Below are 16727 nucleotides of genomic sequence, written 5' to 3' on the forward strand. Positions count from 1 at the left end.
GCTCTGTGTCAGAGGCAGAGATAGGGCCAGGACCATCTGATAGTTATCAGCTGCCTTTGGAGTCAGACATCAGTGAGGCAGAAGAACAGCTGGAGCCTGTTCCCAATGTGCGCATGTGCAGAGTTGCCAGAAGAAGGGAACAGCTAAGGAACAAGGGGCGACTTGGGAGTAAAGCCACAGGTGGATGGTGAATGGCCCCTCCCATGGGGAATAAAAGAGGAGCGAAAGGGGAGTGGGGTTTTGCAGGAGACAATTAAGTTCATTTAGGTGATGATTTGTTCCTGCATTCTTGCCAATTATTGTCTGCTACAGTGTGGCGCCTGAAAGATATCGGCCTGGCAACTCTCCAAGCCTGATAAACATCTGTAATTGGGAAATATCTTGAAAGGCTGTTGGCCGGGACTTTGCTGGAGAGGAATCCACTGTAAACTTAATAAAAGGGGTTTATCGGGATGAGGAGTCGGTTTCATGCTGTTGGGGAAGCCTAGGTCAGAACACAGAGCGTAGGACAACTCACAGAAGCAGTGCAAGATTGGAGAACCCTGGCCCAGAGAATCTCCAGAAGTCAGGCACAGCTGGATGGATAATATCATCATCATTATCTTCATCAGTAGCATTACACATATAAATCACTGTCAGAGTATATTCATGAACTGGAATAGAGCTTGGTAACTAGGTCAGACAATGAACAGGCACAACAACTAAATCAGCCAATGAGGACAGTTAGAAGTAGCCTAGGCTGGAAACTGAAACTAGAAGTAGTCTAGGCTGGAAACTGAAACTAAAAGTAGTCTAGGCTGGAAACTGAAACTAAAAGTAGCTTAGCCATGGCTCTATATTAAGCTCTGCAACTCTGCAGCTATGTGAAGCTCCGAATCGGTCTATTGAAGATGAAACTAACTTGCTTGCTTGCTTGCCTGCTGAACTAAAGTGAAACTGATGCCTGTTTCAGAGCTCCTGAGTTGCTACTGAAGTTACCTGCAACATGTTTCTGTCTGAGTTTGCTCCATGTTGGAGAAATCTAATTATGCTTATAAAGATGTTAAATGAAGCACCAGGCATCTGTGTTTATTTTTCTGGTGCTGAATTAATGCTGCAAAACTCTGGACAATCACCATGTCATTTTTCTTAGCCCAGTGAATTTTCCCAGCTCAAATTCTGCTACATTTATTTTTGTGGCTTTTTCCGGAGTCTATACTTGGCAGGGAAAGACATTGTGCTATTTCCAAGGAGCTGCCCCATCACATACTGGGAACCTTAACAGCGCTGTGAAGCCCACGAAACCTTCAACTCCTCGCCAAGCGTGTATTTTTCTGCATTTTTCTGCAAATCAGTCCCTAAGGACTGTTTTGACTTCCTTATTTCCTTTATTTATTTATTTTTTTAAAAAAGTCTGCTCATACGCTCCTGATAAAGTCAGCCAGAGGCCATGTATAACATTTTGCAACGATGAAACTTTAAAATGAATACATTTACCAACAATATAGGAACAAAACCAAATATATTACATTTTTTTTTGAAAAAAATAATACCATTTGGTACTGACCTAAGAAGGCTAAAAGTATTCAAAGGAAGGAATTGCTTTGCATTTATTTGGAGTACATACCAAGACAGCTGAGTTAATAGATTGTAGCTTGCTGCAGTCATAAAATACAGAATAATGGAATTGGAAGGGACCTTGGAGGTCTTCTAGACCAGCCCCAGATTGTGCAGGAGACCCTGTACCATTTCAGACAAGTGGCTGTCCAGTCTCTTTTTGAAAGCCTCCAGTGATTGAGCACCCACAACTTCTGGTGGCCAGCTGTTTCACTGGCTCATCGTCCCCACAGTTAAGAAGTTTCTTCTTAATTCCAGGTGGCTTCTCTCCTCGATTAGCTTCCATCCATCAATAAGTTGACCCCACTTTGCTTTCTGGCGGCCCTTCAAATACTAGAATACTGCTATCAGTTCAAAAGCACACCAGGATACATTGCATTGATTAGGTTAGTATCATGCACAGGAAATCAGGAATCCAGACAGTTCAAATGAATATAGGTTTATTATATGCTAATACTTTCTACAAAAAGCACAAAACAGGCAAATAGTGGGCTGAAGGATAAAACACACACACACATACACACACACCAAATTATTCTAAAAATACGAGTTTCGGGTATATTTGTAAAAGAAGAAACAGACATCCTGCGATCTCCAGAAGTTAAAATTACATTTAATGTACTTGTTGAGCTTTCGTCAGCCTCTGCTGACATTGTCAGAGTTTTAAGCTACCATTACAGAGATGTTTGCCTTTATTTTTAAAGTTAATGTTATATAAAGGCAAACATCTCTGCAATGGTAGCTTAAAACTCTGACGATGTCAGCAGAGGCTGACGAAAGCCCAGTGAAGACATTAAATGTAATTTTAAAGCACCAGGACAAGAAGCAATGGGTGGAAAATTATCATGGAGAAAAGCAACCTAGAATTAAGCAGAAATTTCCTGACAGTGAAAACAATTAACCAGTGGAACAGCTTGCCACCAGAAGTCGTGGGTGCTTCATCACTGGAGGTTTTTAAGAAGGAACTGGACAGTCCCTTATCTGAAATGGTGTAGGGTCTCCTGCTTGAGCAGCGGGTTGGACTAGAAGACCTCCAAGGTCCTTCCAGCTCACTCTATTCATTCATGTTCTCCAAGGCACTTGAGGGCTGGACAAGAAGCAATGGGTGGAAACTAATCAACGAGAGAAGCAACCTAGAATTAAGGAGAAATTTCCTGACAGTGAGAACAATTAATAATAACAACTTGCCTCCAGAAGTTCTGAATGCTCCAACACTGGACACTTTTGAGAAGAGATTGGACAACCATTTGTCTGAAATGGTACATGGTTTCCTGCCTGAGCAGACGGTTGGACTAGAAGACCCACAAGGTCCCTTCCAACTCTGTTATTCTCTTATGCTAGAAGATGAACTACTAACAATTAAAGCAAATTGACGGTAGATACTAGTCAACAGAATTCAAGGTGGGCTGGACTTAGATCCCTTGTGGGTGTGAAGGGACACCAGACTGATGACGCATTTGATCCCACCCTCAGGCTCAGCCTTCTAATGTCCTATATGTAGTGAGTGACAGAAATCTTGCTGAGGAGCACATCAAGGCATTGACATCGGTGAATTTCTCAGCGGGTGGAGGAAACATCTACCAATCATTTTGTTTCAACTGGGCAGGATCTGCGGAATGGGACAATTGCTGAGAAGTGATGAGAGGAGGGGAACCACTCAGAATAAACTTTCTAGTACCCTACATTTATCATCCGATTGGAAGAGAACATTTTTTTAGCTCAGGATTGAACTTGGTATTTCCTAAACTTGGTTGTTTTCTTGCAGATATTTCATTACCTACCTAGGTAACATCATCAGTGCTAGAAGGAATGGGTTTTTTTTCCAGAGGTGGGCTGCTGCCAGTTCGTACTGGTTCTAGCGGATTGGTAGTTAAGATTACATGCAAACTGGCAAATCCCACCATTGGTTGGCCCTGCCCCCACCTGTTTTGGGCTTGTTTTTGGACTGTTTTCAAGCTGTTTTTGGCCTGGAAAACAGCTCAAAAACAGCCTGAAAATGGGCCCAAAATAGCCTGAAAACAGCCCAAAAATGGCTTGAAAATGACCCCAAAATGGGCAAGGGCGTGGCCAACCAATGGTGGGATTAGCCCCAACCAACTGAACCTTACTTCTTCCTTTGAGCCAAGTAGCTGGGAGGTGGGGCTGGGTGTGATGAGTGACATCACCTACCCAGCCACATGACCAACTACCTACCGCTATGCCTACCCAGCCAGAGAACTGGTTGTTAAAAAAAAAATTTGCAGTCCACCACTGGTTTGCTCTCTCTTGTTTAAATACTGGTGGCTTGACCTGCCTTAGGGGCTCCTTGATCAGACTCTTATTTACTGTTAGCTTGTAACAACAGCCTAATCAAGGAAACGGTCAACTGTGAATCGAACCGGGCTGAAGCCATTTTTTACTTGCTTCATATGCTCTAAAAGGGAGGTGGAGTAGGTAGACTGTCTTGCAGACAAAGCAATGAACCTTCCCATGGGAACCAAGGTCATCCCAACAGGTGGTGAGTGAAGGAGGAGAGGAGTTAACAGGGAGCCCACTAACTGTTTTAATTGGACAATGTGACTTGGGACGCAGTTAGGCTTTTAATTACACTACAAATGCAGGAAACTTCAGAGTTGTTTCAACAGTTGTGCCTATATGATGTATCCAATAAACATGTTTTTTGAGGGACTTGCCTGCCTCAGAGTTCTGATTTCTTTGGGTGTGTTGCTTGAAACCCTGACATAAACATCAAGACTACTTGCACCAACACTGACAGTGCAAGACACTTGTATATCAACACATAGCAAAGCCCACACCTTTCCAGCGTGGATGTCACCTAGTTGGGTAATGAGAACAACCACGTGCAGAGACCACCAAGGACTCTGCAGTTCAACCCTAAGCAACACATATTCTTTTCTATTGGGATCCTGGGTAATCTTGAAATGCTAATTATGGTCAATTGCACACCACCATGACACCCCAGGAATATAGACTGATATAAATTCCAAAAGACAACAGCCATCAACATGTAGCTATGCCAAGAAAACCTCATAGATATCTTCATGTAGCAGCTGAATTAAATTTGAAGGAAACATGGCTTTTATTTGGAAATCAGAGTGCAAACATTTGCATATGTTTCTGTGTATAGAACTTATTTTAATGTTTGCAGTTTCTTCTCAGCTGTCTAGGGTGTATCCTTTTCTACACACAGCCGGTTCCTAGTTTGTGCAATTTTGCATATCACATTCCCTTCTATGAGTGTTTTAATGTGTGGTACTTCTACTAACCTCCCTGGATTTTAAAACTCAAAGAAATGCATCAGCCAACAAAGACTATAATTGCATTCTGATGGGTGCATTCAATATAGAGTTTAAAATTAAATTGGTTCTGTGTAAAAATGCAGGCTTAAGAATTGTACCCATCTCAAGGTGGAGAAAAATATGTCCCCTCTCTCCATATGATGTCTTACAAACATAGAATATAGAGATATTGTAATCCAACTTCTGCTTATGCAGGAGCTCCTCTATCAATTCAAGATGTTGGTTACTACCTCAACATCCTTCATGACTTGGGACCAGGTTATTTGAAAGATCATCTTCTCCTGGTTGCATCTACCCAACCTACCAGAACAGGGAGGCAAGGAATACTGTGAGTCCCCTCTCCTAAAGAGGTCCATTAGTGGGACCAAGGAGAAAGGCCTTCTTCATGATGGCTCCCTCCTTGTGGAACATCACCCATATGAAAATTGGCCCCCACTTCAACATTTTTTTTTTCAAGAAGACCTGATTTTGTCAATGGGAATCATGAGTGGGATGGAGCCCTCAAGTGGCTTACTTGATTAACTGTTGTCTCCAGGGGTGGGTGAATTATTGTTTTTATTTATTTATTTAGTTTAGAATCTCATCTGCCATCATTAGGCTTCTGTATTGTGTTGGTTTGTGAGTCAGACTTTTACAATTGTTTCAGTTTTAAATTTGGGGATAGCTTACTGCTGTGCCAGAATGGTTTTTTCTTCATCCTGATTGGTTGGGAGTCTTGGTCTGTGTTTATTGGTCTTGGAGTTTGCTATGTTCTGCTTGATTGGTGTTTCTAATACCTTCTATCTGTTTTGTAGCTTTTTTTGTCTTGGTTGGCTGGCAACATTGTGTTCCTGTATTGGAGGCTTTTAGTGCAGCTTGGTTCCGAGTAAATGGACAGCTATCATTTGTTAAGAAGCTAGGTTTCATCTGGATGCCTGGTTGGGGTGTGTTTGAGCTGGAGGTATCAGGGGGGATCTGTTTGTGCCCAGGTGTTTGCCTGGCTTGTGATGTGGAGATTTTTTTGTTTGTGAGTGCAGGCTTCCAAATAATTGACAGTCTGGTGGAATTACCTCTTCTATTCATGCTTTCAGGTCTTTTTTCAATCTCTATGGCTTCTCTGATAATTCTGTGGCTGGGGTTTTCTATAATGGCTAGGGTTTTGGTGCCATTAAAGTTGATGCTATGACCTATGGCTTTCATGTGTTGGACTAGTGAGGAAGTGTGTTCCAGCTTTTTGACTGCAGTTTTGTGTTCATCCAGGCAGGTACTTATTCTTCTATTGGTCTGTCCAATGTATGTGGCTGGGCATGATGCACAGGGGACTTCATATATGCCTTGGTTTTCCAGGTCAATTTTATCTTTGGGGTTTCTAAGGATGGCTGCTATTTTTCTGTCTGTTTTGAAGGCAGTCTTGATGTGATGCCTGTGTAGTATCTTACTGATTTTGTCTGTAGTACCTCTTATGTAGGGCAGGACAGCTGTTCCATAGGTCTGTTCATCTTCTAGGTCTCCATTATGTCTCAGTGTGTTTTTGTGGATCAAGCCAGTGATTTTGCTTTTGTGGAAGCCGTTGGCTGTCAGTACTTTAGTCAGGGAACAGCCCATGATGTTTGTGTTGTGCTCACCACCCTCTGTAATGTCTTTCTATCTACGGCTGTCAAGCCAGCATACCACCTCATAATGTAATGTGTGAGGACGTTTTCTATTGTGGACTGGTAAAAGGAGGTCATCAGTCATTGTTCCACTTTATTCTTTCACAAAACCCTAAGGAAATGGAGTCTCTGTTGGGCCTTTCTGGCCACCTGGGTTGTGTTGATTTGCAGGTAAGATCTTCACTGAGGTAGACTCCCAGGAATTTAAAGGAGAAAACTCTCTCCACATAGCCCCCCTTGATGTAAAGTGGGGCAGGTTTCTCTCTCTTCTTCCGGAAGTCTAATGCTATCTCCTTTGTCTTACTGATGTTCAGGTGCAGGTTGTTTTCTAGGCACCATGAGGATAATTTTTGAACCTCCCTTCTGTACGCTGTTTCATCTCCACGTGTAATGAAACCCAATACAGTAATATCATCTGTGAACTTAATGATCACAGTGGATGGGTGAGACGATACACAATCATGTGTGTACAGTGAGTATAGGTAGGGACTGAGTACACAGCCCTGTGGGGAGCCAGTGCTAAGCTTCAGTGAGGTGGATGTGAGAGACCCAGTCCTCACTGTTTGTGGTTGCTCCCTCAGAAAATCTTTGATCCAGTCGCAGATGGAAGAGGAAAAATCCAAGTCGGTCAGCTTTTCAATAAGGATGCAAAGCATGAAAAGTATCCTGACATAGTTTCCAGGAGTACAAATAAATGGGAACAGTAGGACAGGGATGGTAGGCAGTAGGTGCGCTTATGCACACCCCCTTACAGACCTCTTAGGAATGGAGTGAGGTCCATGGTATACAGTTTAAGGTTAAAGTTTGGGGGGGTTGAGGATGTAAACAACAGAGTTGGATAGTAAGTTCCAGGCATTGACCACTCTGTTGCTGAAGTTGTATTTTCTGCAATCGAGTTTGGAGTGGTTTACTTTGAGTTTGTATCTATTGTTTGTCTGTGTGTTATTGTGGTTGAAGCTGAAGTAGCCATGGACAGGTAGGACATTGTAGCAGACAATTTTATGTACTAAGCTTAGGTCAGCCTGTAGGCATTGTAATTCTAAGTTGTCTAGGTCCAAAATTTCAAGCCTGGTGGCATAAGGTATTCTATTGCAAGCTGAGGAGTGGAGGACTCTTCTCGTGAAATACCTTTGGACTCGCTCAATTGTATTCATGTCTGTTACACAGTGTGGATTCCAGGCAGATGAGCTGTATTCGAGAATTGGTCTGGCGAAGGTTTTGTATGCCCTGGTTTGCAGTTCAATGTTTTTTTTTTTTTATTAGGTTATCTTTGTAAGTTGCCCAAAGTAAATGAATGAGTTAGGTGGTCATATAAATTTTCTTAAATAAACAAATGCACTTCCAGGCAAATGGCTGTCCAGTCTCTTCTTGAGATGAAACATATGGAACTTCTGAAGGCAACCCATTCCACTGGCTAATTGTTCTCATTGTCAGGAAATTTCTCCTTAGTTCTAGGTTGGATCTCTCTTTGATTAGTGTCCATCCATTGCTTCTTGTCCTGCCTTCAGGTGCTTTGGAGAATATGTTGACGCCCTCTTCTCAGTGACAACCCCTCAAGTACTGGAAGACTGCTATCATTTTACCCCTAGTCCTTCTCTTGGTTATATTAGACATACATAGGACATGAAATTGCTACGTCTAGTACTCTTCAATAGATCTGAAACGCTCATTTAAGCTTTCTTCAACAATTGAACTATAAAGTCAAATGCTCAGAAGTAATGAATTGTTTCAGTAACCAACCAATGTCAACTCCATTTTAAGGGCTTTCATAATATTCCTAAAAAACAAATAATGTTAAATACATAGAATTTCATTGTGATTCAAGATATTGAGTCAGTGGACTTACATATAGGAAATAAAAGCAAGATCAAACAAACATTTCCAACTTCATGCTACTTTCCATTTAGATGAGCAAAAGCATTTTAAGATCAACCAAGAATAAGCAAAATTCCTCTTGTCATGAATGTGTGCATTTGCATCCTGAAAACAACCCTCAGAAGGTATCCGAATGCAATGGAGGAGGCAATTTCAATTTGCTCCATTTTTAATCATACATCTTAGTAAAAGAGAAGACCTGGATGAACAGGATTGGATTAAATATACTGAATGTGAATTGAAAACAAAAATTCAAAGTGGAATGTGGACAATAGATTCAGCATTTCCAGTCAAATTTCCACAAAGGGAGTGGTGTGGGAAGCAGGGATGGACTGTTGGGGGTTCGCAAAGGTTCGGGAGAGTCTCTAGCTAAGATTCTGTGCAATTTGGAGAACCCCCAAATCCTACTCCTGGCTGGCCCCACCCACCCCACCCCTCCCAGGAATCCCCACGCAGTTCGTTTTGGATGCAGGTAAGTGCAGGGCATGCACAGAGGCTCAGGGAGGGCAAAAAACCGGCCTCCCAGAAGTTTGGGAAGGCCGGAAATGGGCCCGTTTCTAGCTTCCAGAGAGCCTCTGGAGCCCAGAGAGGCCATTTTTGCCCTTCCGGAGGCTTGAGGAAAGCCTTCGTAGCCCAGGGAGGGCAAAAATGCCCGCCCCACCATAGTGCAGGAGGCAGACTAGGCCACGCCCACCATGGCCATGCCCACCTGGCAACCGGGCAGAGAACCCTTTGCTAAAAATTTTGAAGCCCACCCCCGGTGGGAAGGAATCCAAGTTTGATCTAGTGTAATGTTGAAGGTAGAAACCAGGAGACAGTGAGTTCCAGTCCAGCCTGAGGAATGAAAGTCAGTTAGATGACTTTGGGTCAATCACTCATTCACAGCCCAACTCACCTCAAATGTTGTTGTTGTAGGAAAAATAGGAAGAGGGAGGTATGTTGGATATGTTCGCCATGAGTTAGTTGTAATAAAGGCAGGATAAAGATAGATAAAAAAGAAATTAAAAAATGAAATAAAGTTTAAAAAAATCTGAAGAAAGGATCATCTGGATGTCTTTCCATTTATCCCTCTGAAATGGGAATCTTAAACTGATCAAATTGAAAACTGTGCTATAGAAAAAAAGAATTCCTTTAGCCTCAAATTACACTACTAACCTTATGGCCACAATCTAATTTTTAATTCATGAAAAGAAAAAAAATCATTCAATTTAGGCTTGGAAAGGGTTCGTGGTCAACCCTTTTCTTAAAAAACAACAACCATTCATTCTATGTAAATACAAATTAAATCCAAATATGTTTGGTCGTGACTCCAAAGTCTCCTTTCTTAGAATCCAGCTCTTGAAGTATTTTATTTATTTTATTTTATTTACTTGTCGAGCACGTATTGGATAACAGATATAAGTATAAACATGATTATTAATACATGAAATGGAGACGAATAAAAGGGAACATTAGGACAGGGACGGTAGGCATGTTGGTGTGCTTATGCACTGAACAAAAAAGTAGAACCTACACTGAAAAAAGCCCCTACATCCCTATTTTCTCATCTCTTCTTTATCAGGCATCTCTTGATTATGATAAATCCGCCTCATTTCCAGTTCCCATTTTTCTTCTGAAGTTGCAGGAGAAAGATCCTAATCTTTGTTTAAAAAAGGTTTATGAATCCAAACACCCACTTTGACTTATACGCTTAAGCCCTCTCTCTCTCTCTCCCTCCCTCTCTCTCTCTGTCAGAAATGGAGTTTGAAAGCTTTTACATCGGAAATAATTCCACCAGGATCAAATCAAGCCAAGATCTAATTGTGAGATTAGCTTTGTTCCCAAGCTCTTACATCTGAAGATTTTCCTGGGAATTGAAAAGCTTGGATTGCATTAAAATTTTGGCTACTTCCAAACAAGGAGCTGGTTTTAGGGTTTTTTTTTTCCCCTTCCCTTCTCTTCCCTTCCCCTTTTCCTTTCTTCCCCTCCCCTTCACTTTCCTTCCCTTCTTCATTGGTCCCCCCTCGTCCTTCATCTTTTCCTTCCCTTCTCTTCCCTTTCCTCCCGTTTCTGCTCCCCTTCCTTTCTTCATTCGTCCCTTCCATCTTTTATCTTCCCCTTCCCTTTCCTCTCCTCCCTTTGCTTTTCCTTCCCTTCTCTTCCCTTCTTCATTTGTCCCTCCCATCCTTCATCTTTCCCTTCCCTTTTCTTTTTCCTTCCCTTTTCTTTCCTCCCCTAACCTCTCCTCTGCTCCTTCCTTTCTTCATTTGTCTCTCCCTTTCCTTTTCTTTTTCCTTCCCTTTTCTTTCCTCCCCTAACCTCTCCTCGGCTCCTTCCTTTCTTCATTTGTCTCTCCCATCCTTCATTTTTTCCTTCCCTTTTCTTTTCCTTCCCTTTTCTTTCCTCCTCTAACCTCTCCTCGGCTCCTTCCTTTCTTCATTTGTCTCTCCCATCCTTCATTTTTTCCTTCCCTCCCCTTCCCTTCTTCATCTTTCCCTTCCTTTTCAATCCACCGAGTTACCTGGCGAAGGTAGTCTCAAGAGAACTTCGACAAGAAAATATGCCCTGCTAACATTATGTAAATAATCATTTCCAACTGTCTGTTGACTATTTTGTGATACAATTTGAAATGTAGGATGTCTCCAAAATGACTTATAGGCAGGGAAGAGCAACCGCAGAGCATCTGGTGACAACGGATGTCAAATTTATCGACAGGATGAGCTGTCATGAGCTACAATCCCGTGTCAAATGCACGGAGTCTTGTCTTGAGCTAAAGATACTTTATTTACTTTGAAAGGAAACTGTCTTGCCCCCCAAATAATGCACTTTAAAATGCACAGATTTAGACTGAGAATGGAAATATTGAGGGCAAAAATGTATGTTAAAATGCCTGTTAGCACAGGGCAGAGTCTGAATCAGGTTAATCAGTCTCCAGATGCCTTTGTGGACATCTCTTGGTAGTAATATTTATTTTATAGCCCTTGTTTGTTTGTTTGTAAAGAACTCAATGTGACAAACAAATCTACTATTTCTTCTTCCTCCTATTTTTCCCACAGCAACAATTCTGTGAGGTTGGTTTGGCTGGGAGAGCGTGACTGAACCAAAGTCACCTAAACCAGCTTTCATTCCTAAGGTAGAACTAGAAGTCACATTCTCCTGGTGATTGGCCCAAAATCACCAAGCCAGCTTTCATGCCTAAATTGGGATTAGAACTCCAAGTCGATTGGCCCAAAGTCGATTGGCCCAAAGTCGCCAAGCTGTCTTTCATAGCTAAGGAAGGACTAGAACTCATAGTCTTCTAGTGATTGGTCCAAATCCACCCAGCTGGCTTTCATGGCTAAGGAGGAACGAACTCCCAACCTCCTGGTGATTGACCAAAGTCACCCACCTAGCTTTCAGGGCTAAGGAGGGATTAGAACTCCCAACCTCCTGATGATCGATGCTTGAAATCACCTAGCTGCCTTTCATGTTTAAGGAGACACTAGAATTTACAGTCTCCTGGTTTCTAGCCTGGTGCCTTAACCACTTCTGTCCTTCCAGGGTGTTATTTTATCTTCCCAGTTTAGATCACTGAGTGGTCTCTTATCCAAGTACTAAACAAGGATGACCCCATTTACTTTATAAAGTCTAGTATTGCATATGTATTTGCACGCAAAGGGAGACATGTGCACATAGACCCACATATTCGTTAACACCTATCAGGCTTTGTTTTGATCATAACAACATGGTCACCATCTTGACCATTTTGATCCCAGTCTGCAGTTTTCCCTCAGAGCAATAGATAAAATGGCCACTTTCATTTCTGTCAAGTCTCTTGTCCGAGAATTATACAGCTGGTGTTGAAGTCAGAGACACTGCCATGAACTTGTAACTTTGTATGAATAAATATATTTAACATCTATATTTACAGCAGACAAGATTTGAATGCGCTAACATCATGAAGTAAATCTTGGAGCGTATGCCGCACAGGGAAGAAAAAGGTGGGGGAAATGGAAACCCCGCCCTTTATACTGACAGCAACCAATCACAGCTCAGATTGCCTCATGCAGGAGCCAGCACTCTCCCAACCAATCAAGTTCAATGGTGTGTCCTGGCCCATCGTACCCTTTACTATTCCGAACTTGTAGTTTTATATAAATAAATATATTTAAAATCTATATTTACAGCAAATTAGATAGAAACATTATTAACGTCACGAGGTAAATCACTACAGTATACAGAACACGCTGAAGATAAAAAGGTGGGGAAAAAGGGGGAAAAAAACCCTTTATACTTACTGCAACCAATCATAGCATAGATTGCTTAATGCAGGAGCCAACATTCTCCAACCAAGCACCTACAACTATGTGTTCTGGTCCATTATACATGTTACTATTCCAGCTACTAAATTTAAAATATTCTAATATCTCTTTTCTGGTTTGTCCCCCCTTCCATTACCATCTCGAAGCCATCATTTGGCAGATGTCTGTGTTTTAATTTTTTTTTTAAAAAAAAAGTTGTTTAAAACAATTAGTCCCTTTTAACAATTTAAACAATACAGTCAAAAGAGGAACCGAGGTAGATGCAAGCTATTTGTATTGACTCATCAGTACCTACTTTACAATAACACGGCTAAAATCAGCCTCAAATATAAGATCTAGCAAGAACATTAATTAATTAAGCCTATATTGTATGGAGGAAAGCAGCAAATGGTGACAAAAAAAAGTTGGCTGATTTTCAGAAGCTTTGTTATTAAGACCACACCTAGAGGACTGCATCCTGTTTTGGTCACCACATTATAAAAAAAAAAATGTTGAGATTTAGAAAAAGCGCAGAGAAGAGCAACCAGGATGATTAGGGGACTGGAGACTAAAACATATGAAGAATGGTTACAAGAACTGGGCTTGACTAGTCTAGAGAAGAGAAGGACCAGGGGAGACATGATAGCACTCTTCCAATATTTGAGGGGCTGCCCCAGAGAGGAAGGGGTCAAACTATTTTCTAAAGAGCCTATAGGCCAGACAAGGAATAATGGATGGAAACTGAATAGGAAGAGGTTTAACCTGGAAATAAGGAGGAATTTTCTGACAGTGAGAACAATCAACCAACGGAACAGAAGTTGCCCTCGGAAGTTGTGGGAGCTTCATCACTTGAGACTTTCAAGAAGAAATTGGACTGCCATCTGTCAGAAATGGTGTAGGGTCTCCTGCTCGGATGGTGGGTTGGACTAGATGACCTACAAGATACCTTCCAACTCTTGATTATCTGTCATCTGTTATAGTTTCATTTTTGTTTTTGGTTTGGATCACCCAGTCTTGGTCTTTCCAAACCCATGCATCTTATTAGCTTTTTAATTCCTCTTCCTGTTCATTTCTGTCTCCCACCTGATTTTGTTTTTTTTGGGGGGGGGTGTCCCTTTTTTCAGCCCTCGCCATGTACTTAACTCAGTTGCCCACTTGGAAGGAAGCAGCTTGCAAATCCAGCATTTAATAACTTAAATACTGGAAAGAGAAGAGTGGGCATCACAAAGCATGATTTTGAAACACCCCATTAAGGCATATATGATTGGCAGCAGTCTGCTTTAAGGAGAGTGGATTAAACGCAATCCAATTTTGATCTGAAAAGATTCGACTTGTTGAAATGCATTTCTTTGCTGCCACCTGACTTTCTCTTTTTCCAGTATTTCAGAGGTGGGCTGAACTGGTAGTTAAGATTTTGTACAGCTCACTGAGCCTGAAAATCCCACCACTGGGATTTGGGGGGCATTTTCAGGTCATTTTGGGAGCCATTTTTCATCGGAAAAGTGGCCTGAAAATGTCCCCAAAATAGACCAAAAGATGGCCCAAAAATGACCTGAAAATGACCTGAAAAATAGCCAAAAAACAGGCCACCCATTCTGGCACCCTTCATTTATTCCCTTCCCATCCTTTCTCTTTTCTTCATCCACTTACTTTCTTCTCTTCTCTTCTCTTCTCTTCTCTTCTCTTCTCTTCTCTTCTCTTCTCTTCTCTTCTCTTCTCTTCTCTTCTCTTCTCTTCCCTTCCCTTCCCTTCCCTTCCCTCCTCTTCTCTCCTCTCCTCTTCCCTTCTCTTCCTTTAATCTCCTTCCCATCCTTTCTCTTTTCTTCATCCACTTACTTTCTTCCCTTCCTTCCTTCCCTTCCTTCCTTCCTTCCCTTCCTTCCCTTCCTTTCCCTTCCCTCCTCTCCTCTCCTCTTCCCTTCCTTCCTTTAATCTCCCTTCCCATCCTTTCTCTTTTCTTCATCCACTTACTTTCTTCCCTTCCCTTCCCTTCCTTCCCTTCCCTTCCTTCCTTCCCTTCCCTTCCCTTCCCTTCCCTTCCTTTCCTTCCCTCCCTCTCCTCTCCTCTTCACTTCCCTTCCTTTAATCTCCCTTCCCATCCTTTCTCTTTTCTTCATCCACTTACTTTCTTCCCTTCCTTCCCTTCCCTTCCTTCCTTCCCTTCCTTCTCTTCTCTTCTCTTCTCTTCTCTTCTCTTCTCTTCTCTTCTCTTCTCTTCTCTTCTCTTCTTCTCTTCTCTTCTCTTCTCTCCTCTTCCCTTCCCTTCCCTTCCCTTCCTTTCCCTTCCCTCCTCTCCTCTCTCCTCTCCTCTCCTCTTCCCTTCCCTTCCTTTAATCTCCCTTCCCATCCTTTCTCTTCCCTTCTTCATCTATTTACTCCCTTCCCTTCTCTTCCCTCCCCTCCTCTTACCCATCACACTTAGAGCTAAAGGTTAAAAACTTTTTATTTTTTAAAGAGACCATTCAAAACGTTGAAAGCCCTGCCAACAGATTCTTGTAAAAAAATACTCTTGATTGTAGATTATAGGGTGGAGAGGGTTGCTTACTTCTTTTCCCCACCCTGTTAAATGTGCCTTTGCTGGCTCTATTTCTCTATGGCAGAGTGACTAATAATGATTTATAACCCTCAGCATCCAAGAAAAAGGACCATTTCAAGCAACTAAGCTGTCAACGCAGGATTGCTGAGTGGGGCTTGCTGGTGCCAAATTAAACTGTACTAAAAAAAAACCTCATACAGATGAATAAACCCTAAATGTACCTGTGTTTTTATGACAAACATGATTTTTCAAAATATCTGCTTTCCGCTGGTTTCTCCTGCCTTGGGCCACGTACATTTTTCTTTGAAACGCCTTTCTTTTTTCCTCAAAGATGCATGAAGAGAGGAAATCCTACAGACATCCTTCTGGGGTTCAGAGAAGGCTCTTTCTTGTTTGACCTCAGGAGTTGTCCAAGGGCTAATCATTCCTGACTTAACCAGAGATAGTTTTTTCCCCCTGCTTCTCCTAAATTGATCCCTCGTGAGCTGCTTGTCCTTCCATTCTCTTGTTCAATTCTGCTCACATCCCCGTGAAATTCTCAGTTAGAAAGGAGGGTCCTGCTACAATCTTCCAATATTTCAGGGGTTGCCACAGAGAAGAGGTGCTCAACCTATTCTCCAAAGCAGCTGAAGGCAGGACTAGGAGCAATGGATGGAAGCTAACCAAGGAGAGAAACAACCTAACAGATTAACAGAGTTGGAAGGGACCTTGTAGGTCATCTAGTCCAACCCCCCCACCCCACCCAAGCAGACCCTACACCATTTCTGACAGGTGGCAGTCCAGTCTCTTCTTGAAAGCTTCCAGTCATGAAGCTCCCACAACTTATTTATTTTTTATTTTATTTATTTATTTGTCAAAAGCTTACAAAAAAGAGAAACAAGAATAAATATAAGTTTAAATATAAGAAATAGGAACTGATAATTGGGGACAATAGGACAGGGATGGTAGGCACGATTGTGCACTTATGCACACCCCTTACAGACCTCTTAAGAATGGGGTGAGGTCAATAGAGGTTAGTTTGAGGATAAAGGAGTGGGGGTTTGAGCAGATGACAACAGAATAAGACAGTGAGTTCCAGACATTAACCACTCTGTTACTGAATTCGTACTTCATGCATTCAGGTTTGGAGTGGTTTACATTTAATTTATATCTGTTGTGTGCTCTTGTGTTGTTGAGGTTAAAGCTGAAGTATTCACTGACTGGTAAGACATTGTAACATATGATTTTATGTACTATCCAATCTTAGTTGGCATAGTTCAAGGTTGTCTAAGCCTAGAATCTCATGTCTGGTGCTGTAGGGTATTGTGTTGCAAACAGAGGAGTGTAGTACTCTTCTGGCAAAATACTTCTGGACTTACTCAATTGTATTTATGTCTGATATACAGTGTGGATTCCAGACAGCAGAGCTGAATTCAAGTATTGGTCTAGCAAAGGTTTTGAATGCCCTAGTTTGCAAAACAGTATTACCAGAGGAGAAGCTTCGTAAAATTAAATTTACAACTCTTAAAGCCTTTTTGGCAATACTGCAGCA

Source organism: Pseudonaja textilis, chromosome 3 (assembly GCF_049901715.1).
Source record: "Pseudonaja textilis isolate UNSWEBS1 chromosome 3, rPseTex1.2, whole genome shotgun sequence".
NCBI lineage: Eukaryota > Metazoa > Chordata > Lepidosauria > Squamata > Elapidae > Pseudonaja > Pseudonaja textilis.